The sequence below is a fragment of the Muntiacus reevesi genome, chromosome X (assembly GCF_963930625.1).
Source record: "Muntiacus reevesi chromosome X, mMunRee1.1, whole genome shotgun sequence".
Lineage (NCBI taxonomy): Eukaryota > Metazoa > Chordata > Mammalia > Artiodactyla > Cervidae > Muntiacus > Muntiacus reevesi.
The window spans coordinates 71,413,602-71,432,249 of record NC_089271.1 but is presented as its reverse complement, the minus strand read 5'-3'; the positions used below and the strand labels follow the sequence as shown (position 1 = coordinate 71,432,249).

The following is an 18,648-nucleotide window of genomic DNA, read 5'->3' as shown; positions in this document are numbered from 1 at the left end:
CTAGTTGCAGTGCATGGGCTTCTCATTGTAGTGGCTCTCCTGTGCAGAGCATGTGTTCTAAAGTGTGTGGAATTCAGTAGTTGCAACATGCTAGCTTAGTTGAATCTTAGCTTAGTAGAATCTTCTTGGATCAGGGGTGGCTCCCCATGTTCCTTGCATTGGCAGATGGACTCCTAGAAATGAGCTCCAAGGGAAGTCTGACTTTATTTGTGTTATGGAGTGTTTCAATTTCATTTTGTATATGTAACTGTCAGCTATCTCAGAATCACTTATCGAACTGATTGTCTTTTCCCCATTGCATATTCTTGCTTCTTTTGTCATAGATTATGTGACCATAGATGCATAGGTTTATCTCTGGACTTTCTGTCCTTTTCCATTAATCTATATTTCTGGTTTTTGTGACAACACCACACTCTTTTGATGATTGTAGCTTTGTAATATAGTCTGAAGTTTATGTAGTCTGATTTCCCCAGCTTCAATTTTCTTCCTCAAGATTTCTCTGACTATTTGGGGTCTTTTAGTTTCCATACAACTGTAAAATATTTTGTTTTAATTTTGTGAAAATGGCCTAGGTAATTTGATAGAGATTGCACTGAATCAGTAGATTGCTTTGAGTAATATAATCATTTTGATGATATTGATTCTTCTAATCCAAGATTATGGTATATCTCTCCATTCATTTGTGTTGTCTTTGATTGCATTCATCAGTATCTTATAGTTTTCTGGGTACAGGTCTTTTGCCTCCTTAGGTACATTTAATCTTAGGTTGTTTTTTTTTAATTTATTTATTTTAATTGGAGGCTAACTACTTTATAATAATGTAGTGGTATTTGCCATATATTGACATGAATCAGCCATGGGTGTACATGTGTTCCCCATCCTGAATCCCCCTCCCATCTCCTTCCCCATCCCGTCCCTCAGGGTTGTCCCAGTGCACCGGCCCTGAGCACTCTATTTCATGCATTGAACCTGGACTGGCGATCTATTTCACATATGGTAATATACATGTTTCATTGCTATTCTCTCAAATCATCCCACCCTCACCTTCTCCCATAGAGTCCAAAAGTTTGTTGTTTACATCTATGTCTCTTTTGCTGTCTCACATATAGGGTCATCATTACTATCTTTCTAAATTCCATATATATATGTTAATATACATATGTTAATATACTGTATTGGTGTTTTTCTTTCTGACTTACTTCACTCTGTATAACAGGCGTTTTATTTTTTTATTTCAATGGTGAATGAGATTTTTTTCTAAATTTCTCTTTCTGAACTTTCATTGTTAATATATAAGAATGCAATATATTTTTGTGTATTAATTTTTTATTGAAAGGTTTTTGTTGAACAATAAGACACCAGGATTCTTGGCCTCTGGAGGAGATGAATTCAATCAGGAGCCAGAGACGAGGCTGGATCCATCAGAGCTTTTGTGTAATAAAGTTGTATTAAAGTATAAAGGAGACAACGAAAGCTTCTGACATAGGCATCAGAAGGGGACAGAAAGAGTACACCCCTGCTAGTCTTCAGCTGGATGTTATATAGTCACTAGCAGTCTGTTAATGAAAGGAAAGGAATGTCTTAAAACTCAGAATGACACCAAGCCCCTCATCCATAAGATGCATTTTGGGATAATCTTGGCACCAGATGATTCATCCTAGGCCATAAAATGATTGACTTAAATCTTGTGGAAGGGCAGATTACCAAACAGTTTCATTTACATAGATTAGGGAAACAGTATCTGAGTATAACATACTGAGTATACAAACATACTGGTTTGTCAAGTAGGTTCTGAGCCATTAGGCGGAACCAACTTGAAGACAGAGTCGGGGTAAATGCATAGTACATTCACATAGCTTAAGACAAGCATTTCCATAAGAAAAAAGTATTGGTTAACTCAAGGTTTGAGAGTAGCTAGCTTCAGGTGAAACCAGGTGTCATTATGGCAACACAGTATTTTAAGAGAAACCTCCTTTTAAATTTGTACAGAGAAGGAAAAAATAATCCCTAGTTTGTTTCCTCCTGCCACTTAACAGAGATAAAAATGTCTGACACTTGCAGCCTATTTCCTCCATTTGGAGACCTCTGACCTTCCTGCCTGTTACCCTCTCAGTATCCTGCAATTTTATTTCTAATTGTCATATCTTTCTCTTGGATTGATCTTTTTGTCACTATGTAGTGTTCTTTGTCTCCTGTAATTGTCTCTATTTTAAAGCCTATTTTGTCTGATATGAGTATTTCAAGTCCAGCTTTCTTTTGATTACCATTTCTGTGTAATATTTTCATCCTCTCACTTTTAGTCTGTATGATTCCTAGATTTAAAATGGGTCTTTTCCCGCCTTAGACTAAGGGACACATACAGACTGAAAGTAAGGGGATGGGAGAAGCTATTCCATGCAAATGGAAAACAAAAGAAAGCTGGGAGAGCAATGCTCACATCAGACAAAATAGACTTTGTAATATAGACTGTTATAAGAGAGAAAGTACAGTAGATAATGATCAAGGGTTCAAACCAAGAAGGTATAACAATTATAAATATATATGCACTCAACATAGTAGCGCCTCAATATGCAAGGCAAATATGAACAACCAAAAAGGAGAAATCTACAGTAACACAATAATATTGGTGGACATTAATACCACACTTTAATTAATGGACAGATCATCTGGGTGAAAATTAGTAAGGAAACACAGGCCCTAAGTGACACTTTAGATGAGTTGGACTTACTTGATATTTATAGAGCATTACATCCAAGAACAGCAGACTACATATTCTTCTCAAGTGCACACGGAACATTCTCCTGGATTAAGCACATACTGGGCAACAAGGTGAGCCTTGGTAAATTTAAGAAAATTGAAATAATATCAAGTATCTTTTCTGATTACAACTCTATGAGATTAGAAATAAACTTCAAGAAAGAAATTCTAAAAAACAGAAACACATGGTGGCTCGACAATATGCTACTAAACAAACAATAGATCACTGAAGAAATCAAACAGGAAATTAAATATATATATATATATCTAGAAGCAATGAAAATGAAAGCACAATCATCCAAAATGTATGGGATGCAGCAAAAGCAATTTTAAGAGGGAATTTTATAACAGCACAATCTTATGTCAAGAAATAAGAAAAATTTCAAATAAACAACCTAACTTTGCGTGTAGAACAACTAGAAAAAGAGGAACCAGTGACACACAAAACTAGTAGAAGGAAAAAATCATAAATATCAGAGGAGAAATAAATGAAATAGAGACAAAGAAAACAAATACAAAGATTAATGAAACTAAAAGCTAGTTCTTTGAAAAGATAAACAGAATTCATGTAACTCTATGGCTGATTCACATCAATGTATGACAAAACCCACTGAAAAATAAAAAAAAATAAAAGAAAAATAAATAAATAAATAAATATAGTATCTTTAAAAAAAAAAGATAAACAGAATTGATAAATCATTAGCCAGACTCATCAAGAAAAAAGAGAGAATTCTCAAATCAATAGAAATGAAAAAGAAGTTACAACTGACATCACAGAAATAACAAGGATCATAACAGACTACTATGAGCAACTGTATGCAAATAAAATAGACAACTTGGAAAAAATTTACAAATTCTTAGAAAGATACAGTTTCCCTAGATTGAACCAGAAAAAAAAAAAAAAGATAATATGAGCAGGCTAATCAAAAGCACTGAAAATGAAATTATGACTCAAAATGAAAAAGTCCAGGACCTGAATGAAAAACAAAGTCCAAGACCTGATGATTTTACATGAAAATTTTAGCGAAGAGTTGCCACCTATCATTCTGAAACTATTCCAAAAATTGCAGAGGAAAGAAAACTTTCAAACTCATTGTATGAGCCCACTGTCACCCTGATACTAGAAGTACATGAAGATATCAAAAAAAAAAAAAAAAAAGAAAGAAAATTACAGGCCAATATAACCAATGAACATAAATGCAAAACTCCTCAACAAAACATTAGCAGTCCATATATAACAATATATTTAAGAGATCATATATCATGATCAAGTGGAATTCAAGGGTTGCAGCCCAGGGATGCAAGAGTTTTTCAGCATCTGCAAATCAATCAATGTAATACACCATATGAACAAATTTAAAATAAAAACCATGTGATCATTTCAATACATGCAAAACAAAGTTTTTTTTTTTTTTTTTTTTTTTTTTTTACCAAATTCAGCACCCATTCATGATAAAAACTCTCCAGAAAATGGGCATAGAGGGAATATATGTTAACATAATAAAGGACATATATGACAAACCTACAGCTAACATCATACTCAGTGATAAAAAGTTGAAAGCATTCTCTTTAAGGTCAGAAACAAGACAAGGATGTTCATGCTAGCCACTTTTCTGCAACATAACTTTGGAAGTCCTAGTATAGCAATCACAGAAGTAAAGGAAATTCAAATTGGAAAAGAAGAACTTGTCACTGTTTGCACATGACATGATCTTATACATAGAAAATACTAAAGATGTTACCAGGAAACTACTAAGACTCATCAATGAATTTAATTAAAAAAAAAGTTGTTGGTGGTCAGTCTTTAAGTCATGTCTGACACTTTGTGACCCCATGAACTGCAACACTCTAGGCTTCCCTGTCCTTGACCATCTCCCAGAGTTTGCACAAACTCATGTCCATTGAGTCATTGATGCCTTCCAACCATGTCATTCTCTGTTAACCCCTTCTCCTCCTGCCCTCAATATTTCCCAGCATCAGGGTTTTTTCCAATGAGTCAGCTCTTCACATCAGGTGACCTAACTATTAGAGCTTCAGCTTCAGCATCAGTCCTTCCAATGAATATTCAGGGTTGATTTCCTTTGGGATTGACTTGTTTGATCTTGCTGTCCAAGGAACTCTCAAGTGTCTTCTCCAGCACCACAGTTCGAAATTTGCAGGCTACAAAATCAATACATATAAATTAGTTGCATTTCTATACACTAACAGCAAAATATCAGAAAGAAATATTCAAGAAATAATTCAATTTATCACTGCATCAGAAAGAATAAAATACCTATGAATATACCTACCTAAAGAGACAAAAGACTTGTAGCCTGAAAAGTATAAGATTGTAATGAAAGAAATCAAAGAAGCCATAAACAGATGGAAAGATATACCATGTTCATGGGTTGGAAGAATCAATATTATCAAAATTACTATATTGCCCAAGACAATGTACAGATTCAATTCAACCCCTATCAAATTGCAAATGGCATTTTTCATGGAATTATAACACAAAATCTCAAAATTTGTATGGAGACGCAAAAGACCCTGAATATCCAAGGCACTCTTGAGAAAAAAATGGAGCTAGAGTTATCTGGATCCTTGACTTCAGAATATACTGCAAAGCTATAACCATCAAAACAGTGTGGTACTGGCACAAAAATAGAAATACAGTTTACTGGAACAGGATAGAAATCCCAGAAATAAGCCCATGCCCCTATGGTCAATTAATCCATGACAAAGGGGGCAAAAGCAACAATGTTGGAAATACAGACTTTTCAACAAGTAGTGCTGGGGAAACTGGAAAGCTACATGTTAAAAATGAAGTTGTTTTATTTATGGAGTTGAAGAATGATATAATTTCATTTTTAACACAAAATGGATTAAAGACCTAAATGTGAGACCAATCACTATAAAACTACTAGAGGAAAACATAGGCAGAACACCCTATGACATAAATTTCATCAATATCTTTTTCAATCCATCTCCAAGAATAATAGAAATAAATACAAGAATAAGCAAATGAGACTTACTTAAACTCAAAAGCTTTTGCACAATTTTTGGAAGGAAATGATATACGAAGAAAAAGACAACCCACAGATTGAGACAAAATATTTTCAAATATTGTGACTGTAAGGGATTAGTCTCCAAAATTTACAAATAGCACATGATGCTTAACAGCATCAAAACAAAAATCCAATCAAAAATGGGCAGAAGACCTAAATACACATTTCTCCAATGACATACAGATGATGAATAGGCACATGAAAAGATGTTCAATTTTGCTAATTAATAGAGAAATGCAAATAAAAATTGGCATCACTGACTTGATTGACCTGAGTCTGAGAAATCTCTGGGAGGTGCTGATGGACAGGGAAGCCTGCTGTGCTGCAGTCCATGGGGTCACAAAGATTCAGGCACAAATGAGCAACTGAACTGACTGAACTGAAATCAAAACTAAAATGAGGTATCATCTCACACCAGTCAGAATGACTATTATCAAAAAATCCAAAGATAATAAATGCTGGAGAGAAGGGAACCTTCCTACACTGTTGCTGGGAATGAAGACTGGTATAGCTACTATGGAGAACAGTATGAAGGTTCCTTAAAAAATAAAAGTAGAGCTACCATATGACTCTGCAATCCCACTCCTGAGCATATATCTAGAGAAAAACATGATCCAAAAGGATAAATGCACCCCAATGTTCATTCTACCACTGTTCACAATAGTCAAGACATGGAAGCAATCAAAATGTCAATAAACAGAGGAATTGGATAAAGAAGATGTGGTACATATAAACAATGGAATATTACTCAGTTGTTAAAAACAATGAAATATTGCCACTTGCTGCAAAATTGATGGACCTAGGTAGTGAGGAGTGCTTCTCAGGTGCCCTAGTAGTAAAAAGAAAAAACCCTCTTGCCAATGCAGGAGACAAGAGATGTGGGTTCAATCCTTGGGTCAGAAAGATCCACTGAAGGAGGGCATGGCAACCCACTCCAGTATTTTTGCTTGGAAAATCCCTTGGAAAGAGGAGTCTGGCAGGCTATGGTCCATAAAGTCACAAAGAGTTAGACTTGACTGAAGTGACTTAGCATGCACACACACAGAAAGTATCATATTGAGTGAAGTCAGACAGAGAAGGAGGAATATGATATGATATCCCTTATATGTGGAATCTAAAAAGAAATAATAAAGATGAACTTACTTATAAAATAGAAACAGGTTCACAGAGAATGAGCTTATGGTTGCCATGTGAAGGATGTGGGAAAGGGATAATTAGGGAGTTTGGGTTGGACATGTACACACTGCTATCTTTAAAATGGATAACCAACGAGGACCTACCTACTGTATAGTACATGAAATTCTGTTCAGTGTTATGTGTTAGCCTGAATGGGAAGAGAGTTTGCAAAAGAATGGATAAATGAGTATGTATGGCTGAGTCCCTTCACTGTTTACCTGCAACTATCACAAGATTATTTATCTGTCGGGGGAAGTTTAACTTTAAGGAATCCAATATGTTGCATTTTTTTTTGTGTGTGTGCCATTTTTCAAGGATTCTGTTCCTTATCAGTTCCTATTCTGGGAATGAGTAGAGCTGCATGAAGCTCTCAGGCCTGAGATCATGAGAAATGGTATCTTGTTTGGATTACTTTCAGTAACTCCCTTCAGTGACTCTTTTCACTGTCAGCAATCTTGTATGTATTAGACTATACATATTGTGGCTATTGATAAAATTTCATCTTGTGTAATAGCTGAGTAATCATCTTACTAAAGACATATAAGCCTGCATTTCTGCTAATAAAATAACTTTGCTCCATCAGAGCTTGGGTCCCTGTCTCTCTCCCTTTCTCTCTCTCTCTTTCTCTCTCTCTCTCCCCCCCCCCCCCCAGCTAATTATTTGGAGCATAGAAACCCGCCGAGCTCATTCTCCTGCCAGGGCTTCCAAGACCCCCTCGAGAGAGCACCCTATACCTTCATGAGTGGTGCAAACCCTGTTCAAGGGTGTTATTGGTTCTCTTTGTAAACCAGGGAGTATTAACTTCTTTCACTCTTTCATTCTTATCATCGACCCTGGACAGCCAGGTCCCAGTCCATTAAAGGACTGCAACAAGTGGCACTTGAACAGGAGCCTGGTACACGTGGCATTTCAGATGGAGTGACTCGGGATCTATTGAGGTAGGTAAGTACTAAGACATGGGTCAAACGGCTGGAAAGGCCCATCATTTCTCTACTTTATTTCACCATTTGTTTAAAGTTCAGGGACTTTGGGTTTCACTCCAACGAATAGAGGCTTGCCTTCAAACAGTAGTCGAGCATAATCCCTGGTTCCATGATGAAGGCAGTTTTGATTTAGAAATTTGACATTGGGTCAAAGAAAGTGTTGAACTAGCCGCCAGGCAGGGAAGAAGTATTCCAACTGACTTCTGGTCCCCATGGGCTCTCATTAAAGCTGTAATGCTGCCACTTCAAGGTAATTCTAGCCTTCACAATATTCAACAACAGACAGAGCACTTGTTACATGAATATGAATTAGATGATGAAACTTTACAAAAGGCCCAGTTAGAACAACACAAAATATTTCAGAATTTCCCTACAAGCCCTTCCCCGGTTGCTCCAAACTCTCCTCCTCCTCCTCTGCCAGCAGGCACAAATCCAAAAGTCTCTCCTTTGCTAGAACCTAATGATCAGACTATTTTGGGGGGCTCCAAAATCACTGCAGATGGTGACTGCAGTCATGAAATTAAAAGAGGCTAACTCCTTGGAAGGAAAGTTATGACCAAACTAGATAGCATATTAAAAACCAGAGACATTGCTTTACCAACAAAGGTCCGTCTGGTCAAGGCTATGGTTTTTCCAGTGGTCATGTATGGATGTGAGCGTTGGACTGTGAAGAAAGCTGAGCACTGAATAATTGATGCTTTTGAACTATGGTGTTGGAGAAGACTCTTGAGAGTCCCTTGGACTGCAAGGAGATCCAACCAGTCCATCCTAAAGGAGATCAGTCCTGGGTGTTCACTGGAAGGACTGATGCTGAAGCTGAAACTCCAAAACTTTGGCCACCTCATGCGAAGAGTTGACTCATTGGAAAAGACCCTGATGCTGGGAGAGATTGGGGCAGAAGGAGAAGGGGATGACAGAGGATGAGATGGCTGGAGGGCATCACCAACTCGATGGACATGTGTTTGAGTAAACTCCGGGAGTTGGTGATGGACAGGGAGGTCTGGCATGCTGCAATTCATGGGGTTGCAGAGTCGGACACAACTGAGCAACTGAACTGACTGAACTGGATGATTATGACAACGATTTTCCTGAGACACCTTTTAACACCAAAACTGGCAATACTTTTCTGAATAATAATGATGATCCTTAGCACAAACTCATATTTGCAAAAAATTGACACTTACTCACTCTAGTCCGTGACAGAGGCTCTCTGAATTTGCAAATGGCTTTGCAATTACAAATCTCTGAAGCCGGTGGTTTCTCCACCTTTCCAGTTTTAAGAAATCCTGACGCTCAAGGACACATAATACCTCAATATGAAGGTATTAGTGTTTGTTTGTTTGTTTGTTTGTTTTTTTACATACAACAAATGAAAAAGTCTGTAGATATGTATGGCCCACATTCGCTTTTTACTAAATGCTATGGCATCTTCTATTGGAAACTTTATTCCCTATGATTGGCAAATTTTAGTAAAAGCTCTCCTTAAACCAGGAAAATATCTTTAATGGACAATGTGGTTTCATGATATAGCCAGAGATCACGCTAAAAAAAAGTGCTCAAGCTAACACACCCCAACACCAAATTACTTTTGAAATGTTAACTGACACCGGACAACTTGATGCCATAGAAGCTCAAATAAAATGCCCTCCCTTGTTACATAAACAATTAAAAACAGTGTCCCTTTAAGCTTGAAGTCAAATTACTCCTCAAGGAAAGCCTATAATTAACTACACTAAAATATTACAAGGACCTAATGAAAGTTATGCTGATGTTTTAGCTAGATTAAAAACTACTATATCCCATATTGTAATAGAAGAAGAAGCCAAAAACAGCTAGAAAAATTACTTGCTTATGAAAATGCAAACCAGAAATGTCAAAAAGCTATTGCTCCAATTCCTGAGACTGGGACTACTATTGATTATTTAAAGTCTTGTCACAATCTAAGATTAGAAACTAAAAAAATGCAAATGCTAGCTGAAGCAACGGCTGCTGCCTTTATTTTATTTTATTTTTTTCCAGTGGGTTTTGTCATACATTGATATGAATCAGCCATAGAGTTACACGTATTCCCCATCCTGATCCCCCCTCCCACCTCCCTCTCCACCCGATTCCTCTGGGTCTTCCCAGTGGTTCCATGGTGTAATGGTGAGCATTCTGGACTCTGAATCCGGCTGCTGCTTTTAGAAAGAAAAATGAAAGATGTTCACATGTGCAGATAAGAACCGTTTAAAAAGAGACTGCCCGTATATATGTGTTAGTATACTGTAATGTTCTTTATCTTTCTGGCTCACCCAGACTTTTGAACTCTGTGGGAGAGGGGGAGGGTGGGATGTTTCGAAAGAACAGCATGTATATTATCTGTGGTGAAACAGACCACCAGCCCAGGTGGGAGGCATGAGTCAAGTGCTCGGGCCTGTTGGGCTGGGAAGATCCAGAGGAATCGGGTGGAGAGGGAGGTGGGATGGGAGACCGGGATGGGGAATTCGTGTAACTCTATGGCTGATTCACATCAATGTATGACAAAAACCCCTGAAAAATAAAAAAAAATAAAAAAAAGAGACTGCCCTCGCTACTGTAAAGAAATGCATTGGGCCAAAGATTGTAAATCTAAATTTAATATTGAAAGAAAACCTATTCCAGGAAACTCCAAGCAAGGGAATCCCTAGGTCCCCTTCAACAAAAACCAGGGGCAAATTCCATCCTTTCCCTCAAACAGTCAACATCCGGCAATGTTGCCATCAATATACCAGCCCTAAATGATTTTCTCCTATATCCTCAAGCAGTCCCTTCTAAAATACCTACCAGACTTTTTGAGTCCCTGCCCCCACAAACCTTCGGTCTTTTGCTTGGCTGATCTAGTTAGACTTCTAAAGAAATTACTGTTCATCCTAGAGTAATTAATTCAGATTATAAAGGAGAAATTCAAATCATGATGTCATCCCAGATTCTATGACAATTCAAAAGGGGGACATAATTGCTCAATTACTTCTTTTGCCTTACATTTCTATTAACTCCTCTAGTGATGTACAGACAGGCAGATTCAGCAGTACAGATCAAAAACAATCTTTATGGACATCATTGGTATCTGAATATGCCCAAATAAATATAAATATCAAAATAAATGATAAAAGATTTTCTGGTCTCCTCGACACTAGATATAATATTACTATTATTTCCAAACACTTATGGTTCAAGTCTTGGCCTATACAAAAATCTCTTTCCAAATTGCAGAAATTTCTCAAACCAAAGTACAAAAAATTTATCAAAATGTTCAAATCTACCCATATGAAAGACCAAAAGGCCAGCCTGCAGCATTAAGACCTTATGTGATAGATGCACCCCTTAATCTAATAAGAAGGGACTTACTCATGCAATGACAAACTCATATGTACATTCCACATTTTTTCCTAGGGGCCACTGCTCATTTAACAAACAAAACAATTATTAAAATAACTTGAAAGATTGGTGAGCTTATTTAGACAGAGCAATGGCCCTTATGGAAAAAAAAAAAAAATACAGGCGGCCTAGAGGAACAACCCCACATTCAAGGAGCAGTGGCTCTGTGGGCGCAGAAGGGCCGAGAGGAGCTACTCCACGTTCAAGGTCAGGAGGTGTGGCCGTGAAGTGATACCCCTTGTCCAAGGTAAGGAGCAGCAGCTGCGCTTTGCTGGAGCAGTCATGAAGAGATACCCCACTTCTAAGGTAAGAGAAATCCAAGTAAGAGGGTAGGGGTTGTGAGAGGGCATCAGAGGGCAGACACACTGAAACCATAATCACAGAAAACTAGCGAATCTGATCACATGGACCACATTCTTGTCTAACTCAATGAAGCTAAGACATGCCATGTGGGGCCATCCAAGACGGACGGGTCATGGTGGAGAGGTTTGGCAGAATGTGGTCCACTGGAGAAGGGAATGGCAAACCACTTCAGAATTCTTGCCTTGAGAACCCCATGAACAGTAGGAAAAGGTAAAATGATAGGATACTGAAAGAGGAACTCCCCAGATTGGTAGGTGCCCAATATGCTACTGGAGATCAGTGGAGAAATAACTCCAGAAAGAATGAAGGGATGGAGCCAAAGCAAAAACAACACCCAGTTGTGGATATGACTGGTGATGGAAGCAAGGTCTGATGCTATAAAGAGCAATATTTTATAGGAACCTGGGATGTTAGGTCCATGAATCAAGGCAAATTGGAAGTGGTCAAACAGGAGATGGCAAGAGTGAATGTTGACATTCTAGGAATCAGCAAACTAAAATGGACTGGAACGGGTGAATTTAACTCAGATGACCATTATATCTACTACTGTGGGCAGGAATCCCTTAGAAGAAATGGAGTAGCCATCAGAGTCAACAAAAGAGTCCAAAATGCAGTACTTGGATGCAATCTCAAAAATGACAGAATGATCTCTGTTCATTTGCAAGGCAAACCTTTCAATATCACAGTAATCCAAGCCTATGCCCCAACCAGTAATGCTGAAGAAGCTGACGTTGAATGGTTCTATGAAGACCTCCAAGATCTTTTAGAACTAACACCCAAAAAAGACGTCCTTTTCATTATAGGGGACTGGAATGCAAAAGCAGGAAGTCAAGAAACACCTGGAGTAACAGGCAAATTTGACCTTGGAGTAAGGAATGAAGCAGGGCAAAGGCTAATCGAGTTTTGCCTAGAGAATGCACTGGTCATAGCAAACACCTTCTTCCAACAACGCAAGAGAAGACTTTACACATGGACATCACCAGATGGTCAACACCGAAATCAGATTGATTATATTCTTTGCAGCCAAAGGTGGAGAAGCTCTATACAGTCAGCAAAAACAAGACAAGGAGCCAACTGTGGCTCAGATCATGAACTCCTTATTGCCATATTAGATTTAAATTGAAGAAAGTAGGGAAAACCACTAAACCACTCAGGTATGACCTAAATCAAATCCCTTATGACTATACAGTGGAAGCGAGAAATAGGTTTAAGGGACTAGATCTGACAGAGTGCCTGATGAATTATGGACAGAGGTTCATGACATTGTACAGAGTCAGGGATCAAGACCATCCCCATGGAAAAGAAATGCAAAAAGGCAAAATGGTTGTCTGAGGAGGCCTTACAAATAGCTGTGATAGAAGAGAAGCAAAAAGCAAAGGAGAAAAGAAAAGATATTCCCATTTGAATACAGAGTTCCAAAGAATAGCAAGGAGAGATGAGAAAACCTTCCTCAGCAATCAGTGCAAAGAAATAGAGGAAAACAACAGAATGTGAAAGACTAAAGATCTCTTCAAGAAAATTAGAGATACCAAGGGAACATTTCATACAAAGATGGGTTCGATAAAGGACAGAAATGGTATGGACCTAACAGAAGCAGAAGATATTAGGAAGAGGTGGCAAGAATACACAGAACTGTACAAAAAAGATCTTTAGACGCAGATAATCATGACGGTGTGATCACTCACCTAGAACCAGACATCGTGGAATGTAAAGTCAAGTGGGACTTAGAAAACATCACTACGAACAAAGCTAGTGGAGGTGATGGAATTCCAGTTGAGCTATTTCAAATCCTGAAAGATGATGCTGTGAAAGTGCTGCACTCAATATGCCAACAAATTTGGAAAACTCAGGAGTGGCCACAGGACTGGAAAAGGTCAGTTTTCATTCCAATCCCAAAGAAAGGCAATCCCAAAGAATGCTCAAACTACCTCACAATTGCACTCATCTCACATGTAAAGTAATGCTCAAAATTCTCCAAGCCAGGCTTCAGCAATATGTGAACCGTGAACTTCCAGATGTTCAAGCTGGTTTTAGAAAAGGCAGAGGAACCAGAGATCATATTGCCAAAATTTGCTGGATCATTGAAAAAGCAAGAGAATTCCAGAAAAACGTCTATTTCTCCTTTATTGACTATGTCAAAGCCTCCAACTGTGTGGATCACAACAAACTGTAAAAAATTCTGAAAGAGATGAGAATACCAGACCACCTGACCTGCCTCTTAAGAAACCTAAATGCAGGTCAGGAAGCAACAGTTAGAACTGGACATGGAACAACAGACTGGTTCCAAATAGGAAAAGGAATACGTCAAGGCTGTATATTGTCACCCTGCTTATTGGAAGAAGCACAAGCTGGAATCAAGATTGACAACAGAAATATTAATAACATCAGATATGCAGATGACACCACTCTTATGGCAGAAAGTGAAGAGGAACTAAAAAGCCTCTTGATGAAAGTGAAAGAGGAGAGTGAAAAAGTTGGCTTAAAGCTCAACATTCAGAAAACTAAGATCATGGCATCTGGTCCCATCACCTCATGGAAAATAGATGGGGAGACAGTGGAAACAGTGTCAGACTTTATTTGGGCGGGGGGGGGGGTGGGCTCTAAAATCACTGCAGATGGTGACTGCAGCCATGAAATTAAAAGAGGCTTACTCCTTGGAAGGAAAGTTATGACCAACCTAGATAGCATATTAAAAAACAGAGACATTACTTTGCCAAAAAAGGTCCGTCTGGTCAAGGCTATGGTTTTTCCAGTGGTCATGTGTGGATGTGAGAGTTGGACTGTGAAGAAAACTGAGTGCCGAAAAATTAATGCTTTTGAACTGTGGTGTTGGAGAAGTCTCTTGAGAGTCCCTTGGACTGCAAGGAGATCCAACCAGTCCATCCTAAAGGAGATCAGTTCTGGGTGTTCACTGGAAGTACTGATGCTGAAGCTGAAACTCCAGTACTTTGGCCACCTCATGCAAAGAGTTGACTCATTGGAAAAGACCCTGTTGCTGGGAGGTATTGGGGCAGGAGCAGAAGGGGATGACAGAGCATGAGATGGCTGGATGGCATCACCGACTCGATGGGCATGAGTTTGAGTAAACTCTGGGAGTTGGTGATGGACGGGGAGGTCTGGCATGCTGCGATTCATGGGATTGCAAAGAATCGGACACAACTGAGTGACTGAAATGAACTGAAAGCACTTATAGACTCACAGTTAAAATTAAAACATATTGAGGAATCTTGCTCTCCTTGGAACTCTTCTATTTTTGTTATAAAAATCAAATCTAACAAATGACATCTCTAACAGACGTTAGAATAGTTAATGCATCTGTGAAACCTATGGGTACATTACATCCAGAGGTCCCATCACCTACTAGTATTCCTTAAAATTGGCACATTCTTACTACTGATTTACAAGATTACTTTTTTTAATATAGCTTTACACCCTTTAGACTGAGAGAGATTCACTTTCTCTCTCCCTTTTCCTAATCACATTGGGCCTCATAAAAGATTTCAATGGTCTGTGTTACCTCAAGGTATGCTTAACAGTCCTAATATTTGTCAAAATTTTGCAGCCAAGGCTTTACATCCAATGTGACAGCAATTCCCTCATACATATATCATTAATGATATATTGTGACTATGAGAAAGAGAAATGATATTTTTGACACTGAATGGCCATGATATTCTTTAGACTCTGGAAAAAAATTGATTAAAATAAAATCTTTTTTGAAATTACAAAACCGGTCTTCCTACACATGCAGTTAAGAAAAAGTTAACTTGTTAAAACCCCCTTTTTTTTTTTTTTTTTTTTTTGGAGCTCCAATTCTGCCTGAGAAACAAAAACAGGCCTACAAAAAAACCTAAAGTTAACTCTTATCATGTCCTTGGGATACACAACCCACTCTATCTGGGACTCCAGACATAAACAAATTGGTGGAATTAAAAAAAAAATTTAAATTTCAAGCATAAACTATGTCTGTCTACCTAAATTTATCTATGTCTCAATATGTGTCTTTGTTTTTAGATAACATGAAGGGCACTTTTATCTTCCTTATCCAGAACATACTTTACTAGACTCTAACACAATATATTCTTTAAGCCTATAACTATGGTTAATATAGCTTTATTTGTTTTAAATTTTTAAACTTACCAAAAGGAGATGTTTTGACAAAAGCAGAAAAATATTTCAAGGCATTGAAGGACATCTCCCTTCCTCTGCCCATTTGGTATCAAGACAGTTAACTAATCATTGGAAATCTAGGAAATTAATCTTACAGGGAAAGGGGTATGCTTGTATTTCTCCAGATGGATCCAACGGACTCACATGGTTTCCTCTTCAAAAGATTCAACCTAAGGGGGCCCCCAGCATTCAAACTAGAGATGAAACAACAAAATCCCCAAGAGGAAGAAATTCCAATACAAGCCGTGGCAGCTTTAAAAATATCCAAAAAATGCCGCACTCGATGCCATCAACCTTATGGTCTCCCTACTTGGGGACAGATAAAATCCCTTACTAATCAAGCTGAAAATCTGATTTCTCAATAGTGACTGCCTCGGAATCCTGAAAATATTTTTATTGCTATGTTTGCTTAGCTTCCTTTTCCTTCCCCCGCTCAGGCTGACTTGATTGATCACACTTTTAGGGCTTATATACCTAATATCCCCCCCCCCTTTTATTGTAGGTTATAGAATGGACAGATATAGGACCAATCGTATCCACTAATGACTCAACACATATGCCCCCTCCTTGGAGCTTGGAGGGGCCCTCTCATCCTGAGGAAGAAGGAAGACTAATTAACATTTCTCTAGGCTATGAAATCCTTCCTTTATGCATGGGCCCAACAAAATTATGTATTAATGTTAATCGACAAACATGGACTTTCTTCCTGCCTCCAGAAAAGAACTTCCACACATAGCTTGGACTGTTTACTGCCCTGTCCTTTTATGAAAACCATGTCTATACTACCCAAACTCTAGGAAAATGACAAAAGTTAGAGTGTAAGGGGTTTACTTATAAAGAATTTACGTATACTCCTATTTATTGAGATAAATGTCAAGCTTAATCAGGGAAATTAATGTTTATGGCCAATTACACCATTGTTGATTGGGGTTCCTATGGTATATGGTTATCTAACTGCTCAGATGATATTAACAACACTGTGTGACTATGCTACTCAATTAGCCTGGAAGGTTACTAACACTACAATGGAGTATTACCATGAAAAGGACTCCTTGGCTGGCTTGATGGCGAAATGGCAACTTCTCGCCCTCAAATCATCCTCAATAAACAGATTGGGCCTGAAAAATGGGACATCTGGAAACACTGCGAACACCAAAGAACTTGGGACTTAGACTGGACATTTCACAGGGATCAATCGTAATCATAGTAACTATTTCTTTCATTATAATCAATCATATTTCATACAAGCTTGTGTTCCCCTTCCTTTTGTTCTAGCTATAGGGAGTTTACAATTCGATAAGACTTTATGTTCTGTAACTTGTATAAATTACAAATTATATACTTATCTTAACTCTTCTGTTTCCTTAAGAAATGAATCCTTTTTGATTCTTTGATTTTGACATAGTCTGTGGTTACCAATAAATCTCCAGCTGCCCTGGGAAGAAGGTCCCATGGCTGGGCTTGCTTCTCGGTTACTTATTAAACTGCTCCGGCGATCTAAACGATTCATTAGATGGCTGATTCTTGGCATTTTGGGATTAATAGCTATTTGCACCACTGCTGCCATTGCTGGCATTGCTTTACAAATCTCAATTCAAACACATGATTTTATCCAAAATTGGACTAAAGATGCTCATACTATGTGGGCCACTTAGGCTCAGATAGATGAAGATATTCAAGATGAAATACAGGAACTAAAAACACCATCAAATTGGTTGGAGATCAATTAATAGATTTGCAAAAACAAGTGATACTAAAATGTTATTGGAATTCTACTCAATTTTGTGTTACTCCAGTTCAATTCAATTATAGTGCCTATGACTGGGAATAAATCAAATTTCATTTACAAAACATACATGATAATGCCTCTCTGAATGTACAATTATTACAAAAAGAAATCTTTGATACCTTTTCTAAAAGTCTGCCCTCCTCCACTAATTTGGAAACTTTAGCTGAACAACTAGCTGATAAATTATCTGGGCTAGACCCACGGGGATGGTTTCAGAGCATTAGTCACAGCATCGAGTCTGGAACTGTAACTTTAGTGATTGTCTTGACAATTATATTTGTTGTTTACCATTGCCTTTATGCAAAAATTGTTAAAACTAAACAAACACATTTGGTCAGGACCTTTTTCACTAAAGCATCTACTGCTGCCTGCTGCCAAGTCACTTCAGTCATGTCCGACTCTGTGCGACCCCATAGACAGCAGCCCACCAGGCTCTGCCATCCCTGGGATTCTCCAGGCAAGAATCTACAGTCACCCCCAATTATGAAAAATAAAAAGGGGGAATTGTCAGGGGACGTTTAACTTTAAGGAATCCAATATGTTGCATATTTCTTCCTTTGTGTACCATTTCTCAAGGATTCTCTGTTCCTTATCAGTTCCTATTCCAGGAACGAGTAGAGCTGCATGCAGTTCTCAGAACTGAGATCATGAGAAACAGTATCTGCTTGGATTCCTTTCAGTAACTCCCTTCAGTGACTCTTTTCAGTGTCAGCAATCGTGTATGTATTAGACTATACATATTATGGGTATTGATAAAATTTCATCCTGTGTAATAGCTGAGTAATCATCTTACTAAAGATATATAAGCCTGCATTTCTGCTAATAAAATAGCTTTGCTCCATCAGAGCTTGGTTTCTTGTGTCTTTCTCTCTCTCTCTCTCTCTCCCACTCCTTCCGGCTAATTCTCTGGAGTGTAAAAACCCGCCGAGCTCATTCTCCTGTTAGGGATTCCAAGACTCCCTCG

General features: G+C 38.1%; 1 pseudogene; it reads right to left on the bottom strand.

Moving 5' to 3' along the window:
* Nucleotides 1–18,648, bottom strand: part of LOC136154532 (endogenous retrovirus group PABLB member 1 Env polyprotein-like) — a 76,581-nt pseudogene that overhangs the window by 23,625 nt on the left and 34,308 nt on the right.